General features: G+C 38.8%; 1 protein-coding gene across 1 annotated transcript in view; it reads right to left on the bottom strand.

Moving 5' to 3' along the window:
* ADGRB3 (adhesion G protein-coupled receptor B3) overlaps positions 1-24155 on the bottom strand; it is a gene marked incomplete at both ends in the record, with an annotated part of 793681 nt that overhangs the window by 173774 nt on the left and 595752 nt on the right. The gene's annotated exons all lie outside the window — the stretch shown is intronic.

Below are 24155 nucleotides of genomic sequence, written 5' to 3'. Positions count from 1 at the left end.
AGAAATGACAGGAATTTTGTTCGAACTGTGGGAGGAGGTCTTTAAATCATCAAGAATATTATTATGAGAGAATGGACAAGACCACCACTAATAAACTCGTTACGATTATTAGTTTGTTTGTTTTTTATTTTTTGTTTTTCTCCCTAAGTCTTTAAAATGTCTCTAATGAGAATTGTGGGGAGAGGTTACATTAGGTCTCTTGTAGGACTTACAATTCTATGTTACAGCAAAAAAGCTTGAGTTTAGTCAATATTTTCCTGAAAAGAAAATGCCCTAACTTTTGAAAGCAATAGACATTTTTTTGTTGTTGTTGTAATTGGTGAATTTTGTTCAAAGATTTTTTTTTAACATCTTTATTGGAGTATAATTGCTTTACAATGGTGTGTTCGTCTCTGCTGTATAACAAAGTAAATCAGCTATACATATACATATAACCCCATATCTCCCTCTTGCGTCTCCCTCCCACCCTCCCTATCCCACCCCTCTAGGTGGTCACAAAGCACCGAGCTGATCTCCCTGTGCTATGTGGCTGCTTCCCACTAGCTATCTATGTTACATTTGGTAGTGTATATATGTCCATGCCTCTCTCACTTTGTCACAGCTTACCCTTCCCCCTCTCTGTGTCAAGTCTGTTCTCTACGTCTGCATCTTTATTCCTGTCCTGCCCCAGGTTCTTCAGAACCACAATTTTTTTTAGATTCCATATATATGTGTTTGAATACAGTATTTGTTTTTCTCTTTCTGACTTACTTCACTCTGTATGACAGACTCTAGGTCCATCCACCTCACTGCAAATAACTCAGTTTCGTTTCTTTTTATGGCTGAGTAATATTCCATTGTATATATGTGCCACATCTTCTTTATCCATTCATCTGTCAATGGACACCTAGGTTGCTTCCATGTCCTGGCTATTGTAAATAGTGCTGCAGTGAACATTTTGGTACATGACTCTTTTTGAATTATGGTTTTCTCAGGGTATATGCCCAGTAGTGGGATTGCTGGGTCATATGGTAGTTCTATTTTTAGTTTTTAAAGGAACCTCTATACTGTTCTCCATAGTGGCTGTATCCATTTACATTCCCACCAACAGTGCAAGAGGGTTCCCTTTTCTCCACACCCTCTCCAGCATTTATACATATACACATATATATACACACACGTGCACACACACACACACATATATAATTATGTTTATGTTTATTCTGTCACCCTTTTTTTGAAGCTAGGACTAAGAACAAAAGGAAATGGGAAGAATCATAATTTATAGGTTCTCTCTTTTTTAACATTTTATTTTGAAATAGTTTTAGACATAAAAATGTTGCAAAATAGTACATAGAATTCCTGCATATCCTTCACCCAGCTTTCCCTAATATATTAATCTGACACAACAGCAGTGCAATTAATCTAAGTCACGATATTAACCTTAGAACATACTATTAGGACTTCCCTGGCAGTCCAGTGTTTAGGACTCCGAGTTTCCACTGCTGGGGGCTTGGGTTCGATCCCTGGTCAGGGAACTAAGATCCCACATGCCGCATGGTGCGGCCAAAAAGTAAAAAAAAGTAAAAAAAAAAAAAAAAAAGAACAATGCTCTTAACTGGTCTGCAAACCTTACTCAAAATTCAGCCCTTGTACCTCTACTGTCCCTTCTGTGGTGGACCCTCCCATCCAGGATCCTGCACTGCATTTAGTTATCCTGTCTCCCTAATCTCTAATCTGGGGTAGTTCTCATTCTTTGTCTTTCACGATCTTCACCACTGTGAAGGCTACTGACCACTTATTTTGTAGAACCTCCCTCAATTTAGATGTGTGTGCCCTTTCTTAAAAGTAGATTGAGGTTGTGAATTTTTGGCAGGAATAACACAGAAGTGATGTTTTTGTCTTACTTGGTACATCATATCAGAAAGCACATGACACACATAGGTCTTATTCCTGGTGAAGTTAACTCCAGTCACTTGATTTTGGCTGCATCTACCAGATTTCCCCACCTTTTCCATTTGTAATTAAGAAATATCTTTGGGGGAGATATCTATGCCCTTTTTTTTTTTTTTTTGCGGTACGCAGGCCCTCACTGTTGTGGCCTCTCCCATTGCGGAGCACAGGCTCCGGACGCGCAGGCTCAGCGGCCATGACTCACGGGCCCAGCCGCTCCGCGGCATGTGGGATTTTCCCGGACCGGGGCACGAACCTGTGTCCCCCGCATCGGCAGGCGGACTCCCAATCACTGCGCCACCAGGGAAGTCCTATCTATGCCCTCTTTTTGAAATTATTACAGGGGTGATTCTGGGGCACCTTTTATAGGGACAGGAACCTTATTTCCTTCTTAACACCTAACACGCTCTACAGTCATCCCCATGGCTCACTGGGCGGTGCTCCTCTTAATTTTAAACCTCAGCAGAACTGGGGAGTCAAGTCTGTACAGCCAATGTCACCAGCTTGGCTGTGGTGTTAGTCACTTTTTAGGTTGAACTTGCCAGAATTTCCTTCCACAAATACAGTGTAGTTCCTGAATAGAATGCATGGCCCAACAATATAAAGGCAGTCTCTTTGGCCTAGCAGAAAAATAAAATGGATCTGAATCAGCAGGAATGGAGGATGCTTTAACTCAGTACCTACTCAAGCAGACTGACAGCGGTATTCAAGGGCTGCTGAGAACCCAGATCAGGTACCAAACGTGGTCATTTATTATCAAGCTGACACTCCAATGCAATACTAGCCACAACTGACAACTGGAACAAAAAGGGAATGAAAGATTTTCAAATCCATCGTGCACATCCACGTCTCTGTGCCTTTGCTAAGACTGTTCTTCCCTCTTCTCCCGTTTGTATCGACGCCCTTCCTTCCTTCGTCCAGGTCAAATGCCATATCCTCTATGAAAGCATCCTTGACCTCCTCCTCAGGGCTGCCAGGATTCTCCATGTCCAGATAACATTTGTAGCAAATCCAATATTGTACACTGGTTGTTTACCTTGGTCTCTTTCACCCATACTCAGTTTTCAGGTCCTCAGTATCAGAGACTACATCATTCTACTTGGAACCACAATATATAGCTTTGAATATATCAGGTGGTAAATACTGAGAAATTAACTACAAACTTCAAAAACATTGAAACAGTAAATGCTCTATCATTGTCTTTCTAAGTATCTACTTATCGACCCATCTATCTCCTCTAGCTTTACCCTTCTGGTTACAGAAAGATTTAAGGTGACATGTAAATATATACAATGAAAGATAAATATAATAATACTAAGCAAAAATAGATATGAAAAAGTAGGGGTGAGAAGAAGGGGCCAGGAGTGTATCCAGTGAAATATATTTTATAATATCCTATACTGTTGCTAGGAATGGGGTCTGTTTAAAACTAAGTCTTATGATAAACATGAAAAAAATAGTTCCAAAAATGTCATGAAGCCTAAGGAACCATGCTGTGTAGCCACAGAATGTTCTGTTTGATGATTCTATAAAAAATTAATAAACTGAAACCTCACTTAAACGGGGGGCGGGGGGAACCAGAAGGGGACCTCTCACTTCCTGTGATGATGGCAGAGCCCAGCAGGAAGAATAAAGACTCCTCTACTTTCCTGGAAGGACTCAGTCAATGAAAAGCCATGGACTCTTTGTTTGCAGCTCTCCCACCTTCTTTTCCCCTCTGTAAAAAGGTTCTCCTTCTTTTGCCATGAGAGAACTTGCAAGTGGCTCACCATGGTTGAAGACCCTGAAATGCAATTCTCTGCTGATTCCAAATAAACTCATCTTTTCTGGAGAAGTATCTGGCAGTCTATTTATTTTAGGTAAACAATTTCTTTATCCTAAAGCCAATATATAGTAAGTATTAACTTCTAAAAGCAAAACACAAAAATAATCCTTAATTCATGCAAAAGTCTTTAGTGATCGCCAGTCAAGGTTTGTTGAAACAATCCACACACCTGCTTCCCATTCGCGTTGATGAATCTGAACAAAGCTTCCTTAGAAACAGGCATAGCTACGCTACCCATAAGTAAATTCAATATGAGGGTTAAGGGCAAAGTGACTCTCCTGTTTGTTGGACTTATCTCATTCCTAGAATTAGTATATAGGGAAGAAAACTGTGTGCATTTGAAAGCTTTCTAAAGGGGAAATGGGGGAGTGAGATATGAACAAATAGCTGAATTTGTTTATGTGTGTTCACTTTAATCTTGTGCTAACTGTTCACATTCATCACAACATAAAGCGACTTCTCTGTGAAATGAATGCTTTATCTATAACTTGTACTCACTCAGGTACCTCATTAGATCAGTGGGTTAAAGTGGAACATTATTTGATCACACTACTGGAACACTTTGGTCAAGCTATGCATCAACTTTGTTACACAAGATAATATCATTTTTTCCTCTGCTTTATAAATTTAAAGCTAAAATAATGTCTGCTACCTCCCATTAGCTATCTACTGCTGCAAAGAGGCATCTCAGGCCCACAGATCAATGAGAAATTTCTAAAATCAGCAAGTTGAAAAACTGGTTCAGACTTGCTAATAAAGGTTACTTGCAAAGACCCTCAATCAAACACTACCCATTCTTCTTTTCTAATACATTAAGTTTTCTTATCAAACCAGTGCTTTCATGGTCTGTAATGGGATTTGAAATATGGATAACTAGCCAATTAAATATTTCAAATATTCCGCCTACCAAATCAAGAAAACAGAAGTGCAGTCAAGGAGTGCAATTTTACAAATGTCCATTAATCTGGAGGAATAAAAGAAAAGGGCTTATTTCAGTATCTACTGGGGAGTCTTCTTTTTTCCCCCCTTTTCAAATAAAATTTTTATGGAAAAAATAAAACAGCTAATCACCTTTAACTTTAAATTCATTTGGAAAGAGTTGTATATTAGCTGTCTCTTGTTAGGTCATCTTTTGAAAAATTCAATGCCCCACATAAAGTGGGAACTCAAAATAGTGTGGTCTGAATTACTCTTAAATACAAAGTCTTGTATTTCTTCCATTTCAGGCTGAAGGAACTCATGCACCCACTTTAATTTTTTAAATGTAGCTGCATACGATTTACGTTTTCAGCAATTCAGCAAAATAATTGGAGGGCAATATTGGAAAAGGCCATCATCAAACACATTTCACAGCAAATAAGCGACAAGTAGAATGAGTTTTGATTTTTTTTTCTGATGTTTTATTGCAATCTTATTTGTTGCAATAGGTTGTTGCAATATGTGTTACTGCAACCTTATTTGATTTTCTGCAAATTTACTATGTCAATGTTGGAACTTAATTGTACTGCTACATCAGAATTTATAGAGGCCAGAAAATATTAAACTTCTTTTATATTTAAGAATAAAAATAATTCCACTAAATAGAATTAAAAAGTGTAGTCGGGTTTCTCTCTTCTTCTCTTGATACATTTCTCCAGATTATGTAATTTCTGAGCATGTATCCCAAATTCAAAAAATGCTGAGGTATGTAAAACACATGTAGCCTAGTTGTAACTCACACAGAATTGGCCTTACAAGATTACACGAGGGAGAGCAATATAATTTGGTGGCTAAGTGAATGGGATTTTGAGTCATCTACTCATATATATTCAACTAATCTTGTTCCAGGCTCAGCTGTAGCTTCTGGGGATATGGCAACAAGCAAAGCAACATTCCTGCCCATACATTTGAGTGGGAAGAAGATGATAATATAAACCAATAAATATTTAATAGAATGTAAACCAGAGCACGGTAGGGGCATAGTCAATGACAGAGAGAGTCCAGGGCTTCTACGTGGGCAAGTTGCCCTCTTTAAGCTCAGTTCTTACATCTTTTATGATAATGCTTACCTCACAGAGTTGTTGTAACACCTTAAATAATATAATGCAGGGAAAATGCTTCGGCAGTACCTGGCACTTAGATGCACTAAAATATATATACGTATATTGTAGACTCACAGGATTAGGTTTGCCAGAAAACCCCAGATTATATTCTCTTACACATAAAAACTGAAGGAAGGTCGCCCCGGGCTGTGTCAGGGACCCCGATTCCATCTCTTTTATTACTTCATTATGCGTGACCTCCAGTTCAAGCACAAAGATGACTGATCACGCTCCATGAGGACCATCTCCATTGCAGCCAGCATGAAAAAATAAATGGAAAGAGAACTTTCTCCCTTTCCCTAAGGATACTTCCTTAGAGTCACATATATCACTTCTGCTTGTGTCTCATTGACCAGAACTTGGCCAGATTTAGATGAAAGGGAGGCTGGGACATGTGGAATTGTTGTTTGTTTTGGTTTTTTAATTTATTTATTTATTTTTGCTGCATTGGGTCTTCATTGCTGCATGCGGGCTTTCTCTAGTTGCAGTGAGCGGGGGCTACTCTTTGCTGCAGTGCACAGGCTTCTCATTGCCGTGGCTTCTCTTTGTTGTGGAGCACGGGCTCTAGGCGCTCAGGGTTCAGTAGTTGTGGCACACGGGCTTCAATGATTGTGGCTCGTGGGCTCAGTAGCTGTGGCACACAGGCTTAGTTGCTCTGTGGCGAGTGGGATCTTCGGGACCAGGGCTCAAATCCATGTCCCTTGCATTGGCAGGTGGATTCTTAACCACTGCGCCACCAGGGAAGCCCCTAGGTTCCAGCTCAAAAGGAAAGGAGTTTTTATTGTAGAAAAAGGGGAGAACAATGGTGACAGTCACAATCTCAGACACATGGGGACAGTATTATTGAAAATATTTCTTTACTAAGAACCCAGGCATGAAGAACTTCTTCCTCTGGGCCAGCTTTGAAAACCTAACATCTTCGAGGGTAGAGAAATGCTGTAATAATGAGGACCCCAGATGGTGTGGCTTAAATAAAGCTTTCTTGTATGGAGTGGACTTTAGCTAACTATTTAAGTCAATATTTTAATAATAAGAGCACTAAGCAATAATCCATTACACAATACTGTTTTAATAAGGCTTATTTCTAGCTGGGTTTGCTTTATGTTAAAAATTATACAAATTATTTAGTGTTAACTTCGGTGATGTTTTAAATGAAGGAAATATGTGAGCATATAATATAAAAAGATATTTCTAACATAATATAAAATAAATCCAGCTTTATTATACTAGATTTTGCTGTATATTACATTAGGAACATGTTAACAAGCACACTATAATTTTTAGAAATTGAAAATTCTATAAAGTATACAAAACCTACTTTCTACTTTTAGGTGTCCTTAACTTTGTCCCTTAGTACTGGAGCTATAAAAGAAATTGGTGATAATTTACAACAATTCCATAATTTTACAGTCTTGGAGACTAGGTCAGGGAGGTTAAAGGACTTGCTCAAGGAAAAACAACTAATGATGGCAACTGGAAGGTGAGTCTTCTAATTATTAGATGAGTTGTTTTGTAAAAAAAATATAAACTAGAGAATAAAAGCAGCCAAGCAGATGAATTTTATGCACCCAGGTCTTATCTTATTACCATCTTTAGACAACTTAATTCAAGAGCAGAGAGCACACAAGACATCCAGTTATCATATATATATATATATATATATATATATATACACACACACCTCAATTTTGTATGAATAGTTTGTTCAGATCTTTAAATACTTTGGACTTTTCATAAGTAAGAAGTTAACCATTTTCATTAGTATTACAGAAAAAAGAAATATGATTTGTGTCAACGAAAAAATATAATGTTCAATGAAAACACTTTTGCCTCATGGAAAAGGGAAAACTATTTTGAGGACTCTGGGCTTTTATATTTCACACAGAATATGTGTGAAATAACAGCTTGAGAGCCAAGCTAATTTGCAGAGAGGCTCTGAAAGTTCAAGTTAATGCGCCCAGGAAAAAGGTTAAGCTTATTCTTAGTGCACCACTGGTCAGCCAGCCAGTCAGTCAACACCATTTACTAAAAACTGAATGTGTTCAGGGCACAAGCTTTGGGAACATTAAAATATATGTGGTAGTTCTGTTTCTCATATCAAAACAGTTAATTACCATAAAGATAACTGAGAAACTTCTCAGATGAAAAACTGGCAGTGACATATATACAAAGCTAGTGGCAACCCTCTTGGCCTCTGTACAGAAGACCAGAGGGATCACTGGAATTACTCATACACAAATTTTGGTAGTGAACTGAAGAAAATTAAACCATGAGATTGCAAATGACGCATCCCATCAAAAGAGATTTCCAGTTCTTTGGAATGACGTAGGATGTTCAGTTGTGTGGAGTTATGTGTGACGATACCGATATGATTGTTAGGTTAGAAGAAAGATGTATGAGAGATAAGGGTAGGTAGGGGTTGCAGAGAACAATGCAAGAGCAGGAAGTAGAAAGCACTGTGGCTGGAGGAGTGACCAGGGGCTAGTGACTGAAGGAACTTAAGGGCCACATTTCCAAGTCTGGCCTTCACCTTGTAGATGATAGGTCAACACTGAGATTTCAAAGGAGAAGGACACGTCTTCCACCAGCTCCAATTTCTCCTATAATTCCCAGCGTGTGTGCAATCCTAGTATAGTTAATCATGGGTGAAATAAAGGGAAGGATGAAAAAAGAAAATTAGAAGAAGTAAAAGAAGTAAGGACAAGAGAAAGGGCTCTGCAATTTTTTGACCCTAAAGCCAAGGTCTCCACTCAATCCTGACAATGCCTCTTTTTGCTGATGAATGATGTTTCACAAAGTATAGTTGTTCAAAACCTACTCAGTGATAATAACAGTAAAACTATGGCAATGATGATCTGCATATAAGACAATGCCCTTGTACTTTCCCAGATTAGAGTGTGATTTAAAACTGTTTTCACAATGTCTTTGCATAATGCAGTGTTAATTTCACATGGAGTTTTTGATGAAATACATGTATTCTTAACTGAGCTCCTCTCGGGCCTCTGCACTCTTATCCTTCAGTGCTTGGGATAAACATGTTACGTTACATGATTACTATCTGTCATGGTGTTAGTTTTCACGTACTGTTTGCTGTTATGATTAGGCACTAGCAGCTGGGAAGACGAATTTATTACTTGGCTATTATCATGGAAGGTCATGTAACTCCAACGTTCTGTTAAAGCATTTTATCACATTCTGCAGCCTCTGCCAGAGAAAGGTTTTCTTCTGGAACTCCTCAGGTTTCTGTGGAATTTATCATTTCTTCAACCAGCAAACCTGAAGCAAGTAGGTACTTATTTCTGGTGGCTGCCAATAAAGTATTTGATTTCTCAAATGCCTCTGTTCTCATAATGCAGCTTTTTCTTGATTCAGTTAGTTGTAAGAAATGGTGTTTATAAAAATTCAACTATCTGTGCCCTCTACCTTTAACTGTCGGTTGGAGACTAGCTTGGTTCTAAATGTTATTTGAAATCTCAACTAGGGATAATCTTCACTGTGTTATTTCAGTATGTAGAAGACTACTCTCCACTCTAGGTGATAAAAGGTCTATTGATATTGCAAGTGTAAGCTTTGGCTTATAGCATTTTGAGACAAGCAGAGAAAGAATTATCTATCTATCTATGTAAATAAATGGAATGGAAAGTATGGATTGGAATGTTTTAGAATTTAGTATAAGTGGAATAATGCAACTGGTTAAGTGTCAATGTCCTAGGTGCAAAGAAAAATAGAGTCAGAATCCACTTCAGGATATAGAAAAAGTATAGAGGTTCTTGGGATCTGTCATAGGTACCATAGAAAACTTTGCAATTAGACAGTTCAGTCTCAGAATTCTTAATATTGAAAAACAGAAGGGGAACCTAAAACATCAATTTCATGAGACAACTCGCCTATCAACATTAGAATATTTATAACTAAAACATGGCCTCAGTAGATTAACATCTGTGAGTTAACAGAAGCAATATATCCTCAAGACAAGCCCAAGTTCAACTTCTGAATGTAGAACCCACATGAAGGATTGCAAATCTCCCTGGTGAACCAAGCTGACATGTAGGAACGTCACCATGTCCTGCTGGCACACTTTAAACAGAGTTCAAAATACTGAGAGCCATATAGTAGAGCTCAGCTTTTTACCTGGCTAAGATATTTTAATCGTGATGGTGATGCCATATTTTTGGACACTTTATTTGTGTAATTTTAAATCACAAGGAGACAACAGAAGATATATTGGTATTTGGTGAAATGACAGGCTGAATTGGAGAGTGGTGGGAATATTCTGAAGGTGGTTGAAGCAGTCTGTTCAGAGAAAGAGTAGGGTCCAAGTGAGAACTCTGTAAACAAGAAGTCTCATGGAAAGAGAGATACAGTGTAGGATGGACCTGATGATAAAATCTGTGTAGTTATAATTCTAGAATGGGCAAGAGAGTGGTAGTGCTGACAATGATGAAGTTAAGAACACAGGCATATAAAGAAGGCAAAATGGTCTACTTATGCTATTTTAACTCAGTAAAGTATAGATGTATAGAAGAGAATGGAGCCAAAATCAGAACTCTAGGAAATGGTCTCTTTTAGGAGTTAGGAAACAAAAAGTTGGAGGAATCAGAGAAAATGAGAAGGATGGAAGGGGTCAGAGAGAAAATACTACGAATAAGGCAAGATACACACACACAGATACAGACACAAAGGAGGTTGGGAAAAAACAGCAGAGAATTTCAAAATCAAGTAGGTAGTCAATAGTGCTAAGTGTCCCAGAGACAGGTTCAGAAAGAAACAGCTGAGACAAGGCCCTGGGAGCTGGAAATACTAAGGAGTCAGAGGAGGACGTGAGATCCAGCCAATGTGGGGAGAGTGCAGAGGCAGCAGATGTAGACCCTCTCATGAAGATTGTTCAGTAAAGCACTTTAAGAAATGGGTGTTAGTTCAAGAGGAACCAGGGAAATATTTTAAGATAAGGGAGAAATAATAAGCGTGTTATTTGTTTTTGTTAGTTTATTTCTTCATTGGGAAAGAATGTGGATGGAACTGTGTGAAGAAATAGAATGATTTATGGGGCAAGGTCTTGTGACAATGGAACAACAGCAGTGATTTCTGTGTTAAAACTACAAAGTCATATGCTCTGTGAAGCATTTTTTCATCTTATGTTACTTAAACGAGTGTATTTTTTGCATTTCTTTAACAAATCAATAGCCATAGGAAAGCATGCTCTCAGTCCTTTGGGAACCGCATAGGGAATGGGTTCTAGCTTTGGCTTAGAAAAACTTCTTTTCCATTTCTATTTCCGACTGCTTTTAAAATTCCACCTTGGGGATCTAGGAATTGGCTTCTTCTAGTTTCTCCAAAGCCACCTGCTTGCAGATTTCTGTTTTAGTCTATAGCAAAGCCTGTGGGTCTCCAAGGAGATGTAGCAAAGGAGCCTTGCAGAGGCAACCACTGATCTCCCAGCTGCTTTTCTCAGATCATAATGGCCACTAGCTTTTCTACAGCTGCTTAGATTTCCATTTTGAACAGAAACATTCTATCTTTGGTTAGAGTCCTCAGTTGAATAAAAATTGCATGTAGACAACACCTTGTTGGGGGCTTGGACTCTGACACTCAGCATTTTTTTTTCAGGTGTCATCAGGGTTTCTGTTCTCAGGCCTCTGCTCCTTTCTAATCCACACGTCTCTCTTTAGTAATTTGATCAGTCAACACGGGTTTGATTTCATTTGTTTACTGATGACAACAGATTGATGCTATAAAATTAGCCATAATGTTCTCTCTGCCACATCTGTGCTATATGCTTGCCAAACTAATGTCAAGGATAGGGTATCTAGAAATTGCCTTCAACTTATCACTACCAAAATAGTTGTTTTCATGAAATGCAGGCACACTCTTACTCCTTGGTTTCTCCGTCCCAGTTTCTTTAAATTTCATATTGGAAATCAACACCTTGAACATGAGAATATCAGACCCAATAGAGTATTCTCTTTTAATTTTTCTGATTAAAATTTTATTTCTGGTTTAAAAAAGAAAAAAAGGGATACATAGAGCAGAAAACTGTTAACATAAAGTTCTAGCAATTTAAGTATTAAAAACAACACTTTACTTCTATTTCAGAAAGCAAATGCCAGGGGGTGAAGCCAAGATGGTAGAGTAGAAAGACCCTGAGCTCACCTCCTCCCATGGGCACACCAAAATACCCAACTATTGAAAGGGCAACTACTTATGAGAAGGACCTGAAGACTAGGAGAAAAGATTCTTCATAACTAAAGATATAAGCGCAAACAACACAAGACTGGTATAAGGGGCAGAGACACGGTGTTGGCAAGACTCATGCCCCTGGTTGGTAACCCACAAATGGGAAGATAATCACAATGCAGAGCCCCAAGGAGTGAGGGGACCCAAGGCTTACACTGGGCTCTCCAGCCCAGAGGTCTTACACCAGGAAGATAAGCCCCCCGAATGTCAGGCAGGCTTTGAAGGCCAGTGGGGTTTGTGTATGGGAGAGCCAGAGAGTTGGAGGAAACAGAGATGCTACTCTTGAAGGGCACATGCAAAATCTCACACACTCCAAGTCCCAGTGCAGAGGGAGTAATTTGAAAGCCACCTGGGTCAGACCCATTTGCTGATCCTGGAGAGCCTTCTGGAGAGGCAGGAGGCAACTGGAACTCCTCTTCAGAACAAAGATGCTGGTGAGAGTCATTTCTGGGAGCTCAATCACTATGAAGACACAGATGCTGGAAAGTGCCATTTTGCAGTCCTCCCACTAACCTATTAGATCTCCCACCAGCAGGCCAGCTCCAGCTCCAGGATCCCCGGCTCTGTAGTCCACTTCCCTGGGAACCAACCCCATCTACCAGTGGGCTGGCAGCTACTGCACAAGATGGCCAGGCCACCAACTGGGCCAGGGGTCAATCCAGGCAACCAGCATACCCACAGTAGTCAGCACAACAGAAGAGTCCCGGCAGTCCACATAAGGGACATCCTTAGAGCATGTAGATCTAGTAACCAGAGGGGAGGGTGTTACCAGGCCCCATAAGATGTCTCCTACATAAAGCCACTTCTCTTAGATTGAGAAATGTACCTGACCTACTTAATATATAGAAATAAGCACAGAAAACTAGGCAAAATGAGGAGAAAGGGGAATATGTTCTGAAGGAAAGAACAAGACAAAACTCCAGAAGAAGACCTAAGTGAAGTGGAGATAAGCAATCTACATGATAAAGATTCAGGTAATGATCATAAAGATGCTCAACAAACTCAGAAGAATGAATGGAGTGAGAATTTTCTTTTTTAACATCTTTATTGGAGTATAATTGCTTTACATTGTTGTGTTAGTTGCTGCTGTATAACAAAGTGAATCAGCTATACATAAACATATATCCCCATATCTCCTCCCTCTTGCGTCTCCCTCCCACCCTCGTATCCCACCCCTCTAGGTGGTCACAAAGCACTGAGCTGATCTCCCTGTGCTATGTGGCTGCTTCCCACTAGCTATCTTTTACATTTGGTAGTGTATATATGTCAATGTCACTCTCTCACTTCTTCCCAGCTTACCCTTCTCCCTCCCCGTGTCCTCAAGTCCATTCTCTACATCTGTGTCTTTATTCCTGTCCTGCCCCTAGGGTCCTCAGAACCTTTTTTTTTTAGATTCCATATATATGTGTTAGCATACGGTATTTGTTTTTCTCTTTCTGACTTACTTCACTCTGTATGACAGACTCTAGGTCCATCCACCTCACTACAAATAACTCAATTTCCTTTCTTTTTATGGCTGAGTAATATTGCATTGTAAACATGCGCCCCATCTTCTTTATCCATTCCTCTGTTGATGGACATTTAGGTTGCTTCCATGTCCTGGCTATTGTAAATAGTGCTGCAATGAACATTGTGGTACGTGACTGTTTTAGAATTATGGTTTTCTCAGAGTGTATGCCCAGTAGTAGGATTGCTGGGTTATATGGTAGTTCTAGTTTTAGTTTTTTAACGAACCTCCCTACTGTTCTCCATGGTGGCTGCCTCAATTTACATTCCCACCAACAGCGCAAGAAGGTTCCCTTTCTCCACACCCTCTCCAGCATTTATAGTTTGTAGATTTTTTGATGATGGCCATTCTGACCAGTGTGTGAGGTGATACCTCATTCAACCCAATCCAAAAATGGGCAAAAGACCTAAATAGACATTTCTCCAAAGAAGATATACAGATTGCCAACAAACATGTGAAAGGATGTTCAACATCACTAATCATTAGAGAAATGCAAATGAAAACTACAGTGAGAATTTTTAACAAAGAGTTAGAAAATATAAAGAAGAACTAAACAGAGACTGAAGAATACAATAACTGAAATAAAAAAATACATTAGAAGGAATCAACAGTAAATTAGATGATACAGAGGAATGGATGAGTTAACTGGAAGACAGAGTAATGGAAATCACCCAAGACAAATTGAGAAAAGAAAAAAGAATGAAAAATTGAAGACAGTTTAAGAGACCACTGGGACAATATTAAGCACACTAACATTTGCATTATAGGGGTCCCAGAAGGAGATGAGAGAGAGAAAGGGGCAGGTAATTTATTTAATAAAATAATCGCTGAAAAATTTCCTAACCTGGAAAAGAAACACACCAGGTACATGAAGTACAGAAAGTTCCAAACAAGATAAATCCAAACAGGTCCACATCAAGAAACATTATAATTAATTATGAATTTAAAATTATAGTCAATTAAAAATGAAAAATATTAAAGATAAAAAGAGAATCTTAAGAGTAACAGGAGAAAAGGGATTAGTTACATACGAGGGGACTCCCATAAAGCTATCAGCTGACTTTTCAGCAGAAACTTTGCAGGACAGAAGGGAGTGACAGGATATATTTAAAGTGATGAAAGGGAAAAACCTACAATCAAGAATACTCTACCTGGCAAGGCTATCAGTCAGATTTGAAGGAGACATAAAGAGTTGTACAGACAAGTGGAAGCTAAAAGAATTCAACATCACTAAACCATCATTACCAAAAATGTTAAAGGGATTTCTCTAAGCAGAAAAAAAAATAACAACTAGAAATATAAAAATTATAAATAGAAAACTCTCATTGCTAAAGGCAAATGTACAGTAAAGGTACTAGATCAATTATAAAGCTAGTAGGAAGGTAAAAAGACAAAACTAGTAAAATCATCTGTACCTACAATAGGTAGTAAAGGGATTCACAAAACAAAAAGATATAAAACACTAAAGAAAGTCATCAAATCACAAGAAGAGCAAAAGAAGAAGAAAGGAACAACAACAATAAAGAAAATTGTAATAACAACCAGAAAAAATGGACAAAAGGGCAACAAATACATACCTACCAATAATTACTTTAAATGTAACTGGACTAAATGCTTCAGTCAAAAGACATAGAGTGGATGAATGAATAAAGAAACAAGACTCATCTATATGTTGCTTACAAGTCACTCACTTTAGATCTAAAGACACACACAGACTTGAATGGGGATGAAAAAATTTATTCCATGTGAGTGGAAACAAAAAGAAAAGTGGGGTAGCAATATTTATATCAGACAAAATAGACTTTAAAACAAAGACTGTAACAAAAACAAAGAAGAACAGTGCATAATGACAAAGGGTTCAATCAAACAAGAAGATATAACAATTATAAGTATATATGCACCCAACATAGGAACACCTAAATGCATAAAGCAAATATTAACAGACATAAAGGGAGAAATTTATAGTAACACAATAATAGCAGGGGATTTTAACACACCACTGATATTCATAAACAGATAATCCACACAGAATATCAATAAGAAAACCCTGGTCTTAAAGGGTACATTAGACTAGATGAACTTAGTGGTTATATGTACAGAACACTTAATCTAAAAGCAGCAGAACACATATTCTTTTTAAGTGCACACAGAACATTCTCCAGAACAGATCACATCCTAGACCACAGAACAAGGCTCAGTACATTTAAGAAGATTGAAATCATATCAAGTATCTTTTCCAACCACAATGTCATGAGACTAGAAATCATCTAAAAACATATGCTGCTGAACAACTAAGGGGTCATTGAAGAAATCAAAGTGGAAATCAAAAAATAACTGGAGACAAATGAAAATGAAAACACAATGATCAAAAAACTATAGGACACAGCCAAAGCAGTTGTTAAGAGGGAAGTTTATAGTGATACAAGTTTACCTCAGGAAACAAGAAAAACCTCCAAAAAAAATAATCTAACCTTACACCTAATGGAACCAGAGAAAGAAGAACAAACAAAACCCAATGTTAGCAGAAGGAAAGAAATAATAAAGATCAGAGTGGAAATAAATGAAATAGAGATAAAATAACAATAGAAAAAAAATCAATAAAACCAAGAGCTGATTCTTTGAAAAAATAAACAAAATTGATAAGCCTTTAGCCAGATTCATCAAGAAAAAAAGAGGACCCAAATAAACAAAATCAGAAATGAAAGAGGAGAAGTTACACCTGACATCACAGAAATACAAAGGATCTTAAGAGATTACTATGAACAATTATATACCAATAAAATGAACAGCCCAGAACAAATAAATAAATCCTAGAAATTTACAATCTCCCAAGACTGAATCAGAAAAAATTAAGAAACATGAGCAAACCAATTACCAGTAATAAACTTGAATCAGTAATTTAAAAACTCTCAACAAACAAAAGTCCAGGACCAGACAGCCTGACATGTGAATTCTACCAAACATTTATAGAAGAGTGAACACCTATCCTTCTCAAAATATTCCAAAACCTTACAGAGGAAGGAATGCTTCCAAACACATTATATGAGGCCAGTATCACCCTGATACCAAAACCAGACAGACACTACAAAAAAGGAAAATTACAGGCCAATATCACTGATGAACATGGATGCAAAAATCCTCAACAATATATTAGCAAACTGAATTCAACAATACACTAAATGATCACACACCAAGATGGGGATTATTATTATCCCCATCTACTGATGCAGAAACTGTGGCACTGACAATTTAACTTACCCAGGAGCACCCAGCTGGCTTAATAAACACTCTGATTCCCGAACCTGTGTGGTTAACGTCTGTTTATATTCCCTTTCAGCTAAAATACTTCGAATGCAGTTGGTTTACCAAGAAAGCTTGTTCTCCAGAATAGTAATGCAACACCCAAGGAAGCGTTGGCAGAGATGTGCTCAGCAATGGAAAAGAAAAGTGAGAGGAATAAAGTTTTTGGTGTAAGTCTCTCCACTGCAGATATTTACTGGCACACCTTTGCTGTTGGAGCATTTCTGCTTCATCTCCACGGGTACCCTTGCAGCTCTGGCAGCACCAATAATGGATCTGCATTTAGTTACATACCCAGTTGCTCTAGGGTTCTCATTATTTGCTCCAATGAGCCCACCCCTTGAGCTAGATTCACATAAAATGATCGGACTTCTTTTGTGTTTTGATGGAGGGTGTGATTAGCAGGCATAAAATGATATTTTGGCAATTAATCCATTAATTGCTCCGAAGCAAATGTACCTGGACCACACTGTATTTAGGCACCACTGACCCACTTTTTCATTTATTCATTCATTCAGCGGATTCACAGTACTTGCGAAATAAAACCTAAACTCCTGGTTGACTCTGCGGCACTAAGTGATCTGACCCTGTTAATCACGCCAGACTTGTCTCTTACAACTTTCCCCGGTGCTCCCTTATTTGCATTTTTTTTCTCTTAAATAAGCCAAACTTACTCCTGTTGCAGAGCCTTTGTAGCTGCTGCTGCCTTTGTCAGAATGACTTGCTCCCCCCAATCCTCAGATTCTCACTTGATTCGGGAATCTGCCCCAAAGTCACTTTTTCCCAGAGTCCAGAGTTCTCCCTCAATCACCTTATCTAAACACCACCCACCCTCCCAGTCCTATCCCTTCACAGTGCCTTTCCTTTCTACCACTTATCCTAAGCAATGATAGCATGTGTGTGTGTGTGTTCATTCCCATTTTTCTACACTAGAATATGAACTCAGGGGAGTAAGGGCTTTGTCATCCATCTATGTTACCAGCACCCTGAACAGTACTTGGTTCCCTGAAGGTGCTTGAGTGCCTAGTTTTTTTCCAGGCACTTCTAGATTCTGGATACAGCAATGAACAAGACTGACAAAGTCCTGTTCTCACAGAGCTTATACTCTGATGGGGAAAACTGATTTAAAAATAATGATGTATCATGTCAGATGGTAGTGAATTAATAATTTGTATACCTACAGTACATACCGTTGTTAAGAGGTTCAGAAACACAGAACTAGAAAACATCATCCTATCTGACAAATTTACCATTATTCATATAAATATAAAAGAATAAAAGAGAATGAAAAGACAAATCAATGATTAGGGAAGAGTAAAGATGTTAGGGAATCAGAGGAGTAAGTTTTGAATTAGGTAACAGAAGATGGGGTGGGTAGATGTGAACAAAGGGAGGAAAGTCTCCGTGCACATGAGATTAATTTTTTCCAAAGTGCTTTCTGAATCCTTCTTTATTTCAGGTTCTCCTATTTCCTCCCAGCCTTTCAATTGTCTAGCCTCTCACCTTTGGTTGACATTATACCCACATTGATAGAACACCTACACTTGATATCATTGTAATATGAAGGTTTAATTTATGCCCGACTCCAAACTTTTTCTGTGCCTCACCTGCCTGAATTAGATGAGAGAAGGGGATCAGGAATCCTACACTTAGAACAGGTGAGTGGAAAAGTAAATTTGTAAAAATCAGTGGAGATTTAAGCTGAACATCTGATATACCATAGTTATTCCTTTCCCATGAAATAGCATGTTCAAGGATACGTGTGTTTCTGCACATTTTCTTATTTTGAAGTCCCGAATTCGAGGTTTTCATTTAAGTGTGTAAGTGGGTAACTGAAAAATCCACGAGTGTAAAAAAAAATCCTTAGAATAATGATAAGAAGGAAGACCTTCTGTTAAATGCTCTTAGCATACACACAAAAATAAGATGTTGGTAGGAACTTTTGGAGGTGATGGATATTTTTATGGCATGAATTATGGTGATGGTTTTATAGGTTTACACATATCTCCAAAATCATCAAGTTGTCTACATTAAATATGTGCAGTGTTTTTGTATGTCAATCGTACCTCATAAAGTGGTTTAAAAAAATAAAGCACATTGCTTTCGAAATTTACGCAGAAGCTAAATCTAGTTACTCAATATAATATATATATATATGCAACATTAAAAACAATTACCATATGTAATTACATACATATATTTAAAAAATAAAAATGCTAAAATATTTTTGATTTGAGAAAATGGCAAATATACTGGTTGAATATTAGCACTACTGAATATGAAAACAGAGAATATTAAGTTGATCAGTAAACGTTCAATTTAGACCAAAAGCTACTAGCAGAATTTTTATCTCACCTTCTGTCTTGCATTCAAGGGATCCCAGTGTACACAGTATTAATATTAACAATATAACAATAAGAGCTGTTAGACACGCACATAAACATGTACAGGTATGGTTGGCAGAGTACAAAGAGCTATTATTTATTTTTTTCTTTACACTCTGTTTACTTATTTATTTATTTTTGGCCACGCTGGGCAGCTTGCGGGATCTTAGTTTCCCAACCAGGGATGGAACCCGTGCCTTCGGCAGTGAAAGCTTGGAGTCCTAACCACTGGACTGCCAGGTATCTCCCAGTGCTATTATTTCTAATTCTCACAATCTGGCAGGGCAGTAATAGTAGTATCTTTGTTGCAGCTGTAATATTGAAGTTCTGAAAGGTAAATTACTTGCCTGAAATAATGCATTCAAATCCAGGTCTATGGGAACCTAGACTCTGTGCCTCTTCTACTCTGCCTCATTGCCTTTCATTAGATGAAAAATAATCCTTCATGAAAAACCAAGGATTTCCCTTTTTTTTTTTTTTTTTAAGAGTAAAGGGCAGAAGGGATAGCTTGCGTAAAGGCAAATACGTATGAAGAATTTCGCTTGTGGCGAAGAATTCCCCATGACTGGTGTGCAGACAGTGAAGAATCTTTCTTACATGCCAAAATAAAAAGTTTGGATTTTATCGTATCTAGAGAGCTGTTATTGATCAGTACCATCACCTTGTACATCTGTATCAGGGAAGGATTGCAGGAGTTAGTGTTTGTGAGGTACTTAGAAGAGAACTCGGCACATAAAGCTGTGTAAGAATTAAACAAATAAATAAACAAATCGTTCATATTGTATTTTAACTATTCACTAGAAGAACTCTCTTTCTCTTATGCATGTTACTTTTTTTCCCTCTAGGGAATCTATCCATCTAAACATAAAGTAGTATGCCTACCTTCTGTAAACACTCTCATTTTAACTAATTAATTTAACTATGTATTAATTTGTTTTTATGGATGTATTATTGACGTATGACATTTACACTGGTTTCAGAGATACAACATAATGACTCGATATTTGTATATATTGCAAAATGGTCACCACAATAAATCCAAAGTCTCTTTTTAAACAAAAACGAGTGTACCACAGGGAACTTATTTGCTCTGCTCTTTCATTATGTAAATGTTATGGGCTGAGGATTGCCCTCCCCAAATTCATATGTTGAAGTCCCAAAGCCCAGTACCTCAGAGTGTAACCCTATTTGGAGACAAAGCCTTTAGAGAGGTGACTAAGTTAAAATGAGGCCAATAGGACTGGCGCCCTTATAGGAGGAGAAAGGGACACGGGGCAGGGGTGGTGGGACATGCACAAAGAAAAGGCCACGTGAAGACACAGTGAGAGCGGGATGTTTACTAGCCAAGGAGAGAGGCCTCAGGAGAAACCAGATCTGCTTACACTTTGATCTTGGGTTTCTAGCCTCCAAAAGTTTGAGAAAACAAATGTCTGCTGCTTGAGCCACTCAGCCTGTGGTATTTCCTTACGGCAGCCCTAACAAACACATGCAATAAAGTTGACCTGTTTGACATTTTATGAAGGCTGACATGACAGATCTATTATTGCCTGGTACTTGAGGTAGGGCTTTAATTCCCATGACATTAGCGAGGGAGAAGATCTTTGCTCTGCAGAAGTTTATGAGTTTATGCCCTGGTGCATTACATTATACACATCGTAAGAGGAAGGGAAACTTCTGTTTAGAAGTGATTTAAGGTTCTCTGAGTGGTATACAACTTTTATCAGAAGAATATTCATTCCTCCTTTGAAATCAACAGTTGTTTCTTAAACTCCAAATTTCTAAAGATAAATAAGGCTTGTGACATATTTATACTTTGGTGAAGCATAGAAAAGGGAGTTTGCTTAAAATGGTGTTTAGAAAGACAGTAGAGGCCAGGGAGAGAGACAGGGATTGTGATTACACAATCCTGGTACGGTGTGGGCTTGTCTGGCCTTGTATATAGAAAACTGGTACAGTGTGGCCTTGTCTGGCCTTGTATATAGAAAACCTCTTTGTGTATTGGTTTCTCCAAATGTAGAACCAATCGATGAGAACATGACCTCTCTGACAGGAAGCAAGGAGAAGGTGTGGGAAGAAGAATGGGAGAATAATGGATGAAATCTGGACTTTTGAACTGCTTCTTGCTCTACAAAGATCAGCCAGTCTTTTAAACCTTGGAACTAGTGTCTGCCATTTGTATAGCTTTGAAACAGTTCCATTAACGAAACTCTGAAAACTGAAAAAGTTCAAGTCCGATGTTTCCAAGGACCCAGTGAAAAGTAGGTATAAGTGGGGAGGCCTGTCCCTCAATTCCTAGGGCATCTGGGTGTCTCTCTCCAGTTCCACTACTGCTCAAACATAGCGGTGCCAACATGCCTGCCAGCTCGGACTTCTCCTCTATAAGCAAACACCCACCTCCGGCAATGGAATCTAGGCATTTGTCCGCTTGGTAAGCGAAAAACACTAACAGCTAACATTTAACATTAACAGCTATGTGCCAGGCAGTGCTCTCAGCACTTTACATGTAGCAGCATACTGAAGTCTCATAATCCTTTAGGGCATTATTACAATCATTATTACATTATGATTATGTACAATTATTACAAGTCACTATACTGAGGTGAGAGAAACTAAGTGCCCAAGGCCATACAGCCAATCAGCACAGAGTTGGTCTCAAACTCAGGTAGTGTAGCCCCAGAGGCTCCACTCTTAAATAGCGAGCCCTGTGGGCTCAAAGACTAACAAGATCCTATGGGATCTTGGGCACCAAGGTCCCTCTAGTATGGTTAAGAGGTTACCCTAACTAGGGGTTAAGAGAGTTGATCACCATCACGTGACTCATCAGTAGTGGAACCAGATCTGGAAGCCAATCCGTCTCACATCCAGGCTCCTTCTCATACAATCAAAAGCTGTTTTGGGCAGCAGAGAATGGAACTCAATGCTAATCCACCTCTTTGTCTTAAGCTGCCTAACCATGCCCTTATCAAGAAGGAAACAGAGAGGTATTAAGAAATTCTCCCCATCTTCTCTCTGGAACACCTGGAGAGGATGTAGTTATAGCATCCAGGCCCAAAGATAAAGGCCTCCCCAGCAATGGTACAGCCCAGGCAGCATCACCATCACCCACTGTGTATGCCGCCCTCTGGGGGACAGAACACGGCACCAAGTGCTGTGTAAGTCCAGTTGCAGGCAACCACACACACTCTCTCAGTGCAGGTCTGTGTGGTGATACTCTTTCCCACTGCTCTTTGATTTTGAGGAAGCTTCCTTCCTATTTCCTTCACCATCTGTCATATGACTTATATTTCAAAAGAATTAAAAATGAATACACATTTCTTTTGTTGTAGACCTTTATGGAAGCTCCAGAGGTAAATGGAGAAATAAGAAGGAGAGAAATTCCAAAATGGAACTCATTGATTTGGAGATTTATAGAGAGAAGAGAGAGGGATGAGAAGGATGGGAGGAAGAACCCATCATGAGAATGAAATGAACACAGTGGATGGAAAAGACAGGTAAGGGATAGACCATTAGCTGGAGGAAGGAAAATGAGCACCACAGGTCAAGGAACAGAACAGACAAAGCCTTATCTCTTTTCCTGGCTCTACCAGACCTGACACAAGTTTCCCATGGGTCAAGTTCTAAAATAATGTCATCTTAATTTATGCTCTATTTGATAGGTCACATAGCCCTTCTTGTCCCTTAATTCACAGAACAATCTGATGACATACTCAAAGCAGGTTATTATCTTACTTTCTAGGTGAGAAGACTAAGATCTGAAGGGTTAAGTAGTTCTGCAAAGGTCACACAGCTGGTCTGTGGCAGAGCCCAGGTATCCCACCTACAAACTCAGTGTTTTTTCTCCTGCAGGATGCTCCCTCTGCAGGGTGCTCTTCAATGTGGTGTCACAGTGTCAGGAAAGGGGAACTAGCATCTCGATGTCTCCAACTGCCTCTGTCTCTCTTTGTCTCCCTCCCTCTCCTGATTTTGTATGAGATTCAGCTAAGAAGAGAAGACTGAGAAAAAGTACACACACTGAAGCACACCTGCGTCCACCAACAGAGGCTATTTCCTTCATACAATTCTCCTCATCAAGACAATGAATGCAAAGGCTCATAAAGTCACAGAACACTGTGTTTTAGGTATGTTTTCTTGCTGGCAAGTACCTACCATCTCACCATCAGGCCACCTCACACTGCTCCGGCCTCCTCTGGGAGAAGAGGGAACCGCAGAAGTGGGGCTGCTGAGTCAGGGGGAGACGGGACAGGTGTGGAGAGTGAAATGGGAGGTGGGATGAACGTGGCTGGTAGGGGCAGGCAGTCCGGAAAAACTAGCAGAGAGTAATTCACACAAGAATAGGGAGATTGGGATTGACATATATATACGCAGCTGATATTATGTATAAAATAGATAACTAAGGAGAACCTGGTGTCTAGCACAGGGAATTCCACTCAATGCTCTGTGGTGACCTAAATGGGAAGGAAATAAAAAAAAAAAAAAAAAGAGGGGATATATGTGTACGTATAGCTGATTCATTTTGCTGTACGGTAGAAACTAACACAACATTGTAAAGCGACTATACTCCAATAAAAATTAATTGAAAGAAAAAGAATCTTGAAGAGTCCATTCAAGTCTTCATTTAAGAGCAAAAAGAAATCTAGTTTAAGGTAACTTAACTTGATGGTTTGTTTGGACTCATGATATTGAAACATAACAAAAAGAACATCAATTCCCCTATATAAGTTCTCAGGAAATAAGTGCTTAGCCAAGTATATGTTTCCTCCCCAAACTAACTGAATTTGCAGCAAAATGTTGCAGCCAGCAGTGAAAAACTATGATAAATATCTGTAGGTAAAAGCTCTAAGTTGGGGATGTGTCTGCCTTGTTCATCGTTGTTTCACTCCCAGCGACTTTAC

The sequence above is a fragment of the Grampus griseus genome (genome assembly GCF_964374135.1).
Source record: "Grampus griseus genome assembly, chromosome: 13".
Classification (NCBI taxonomy): domain Eukaryota; kingdom Metazoa; phylum Chordata; class Mammalia; order Artiodactyla; family Delphinidae; genus Grampus; species Grampus griseus.
This window is presented reverse-complemented; position numbering and strand designations above follow the sequence as displayed.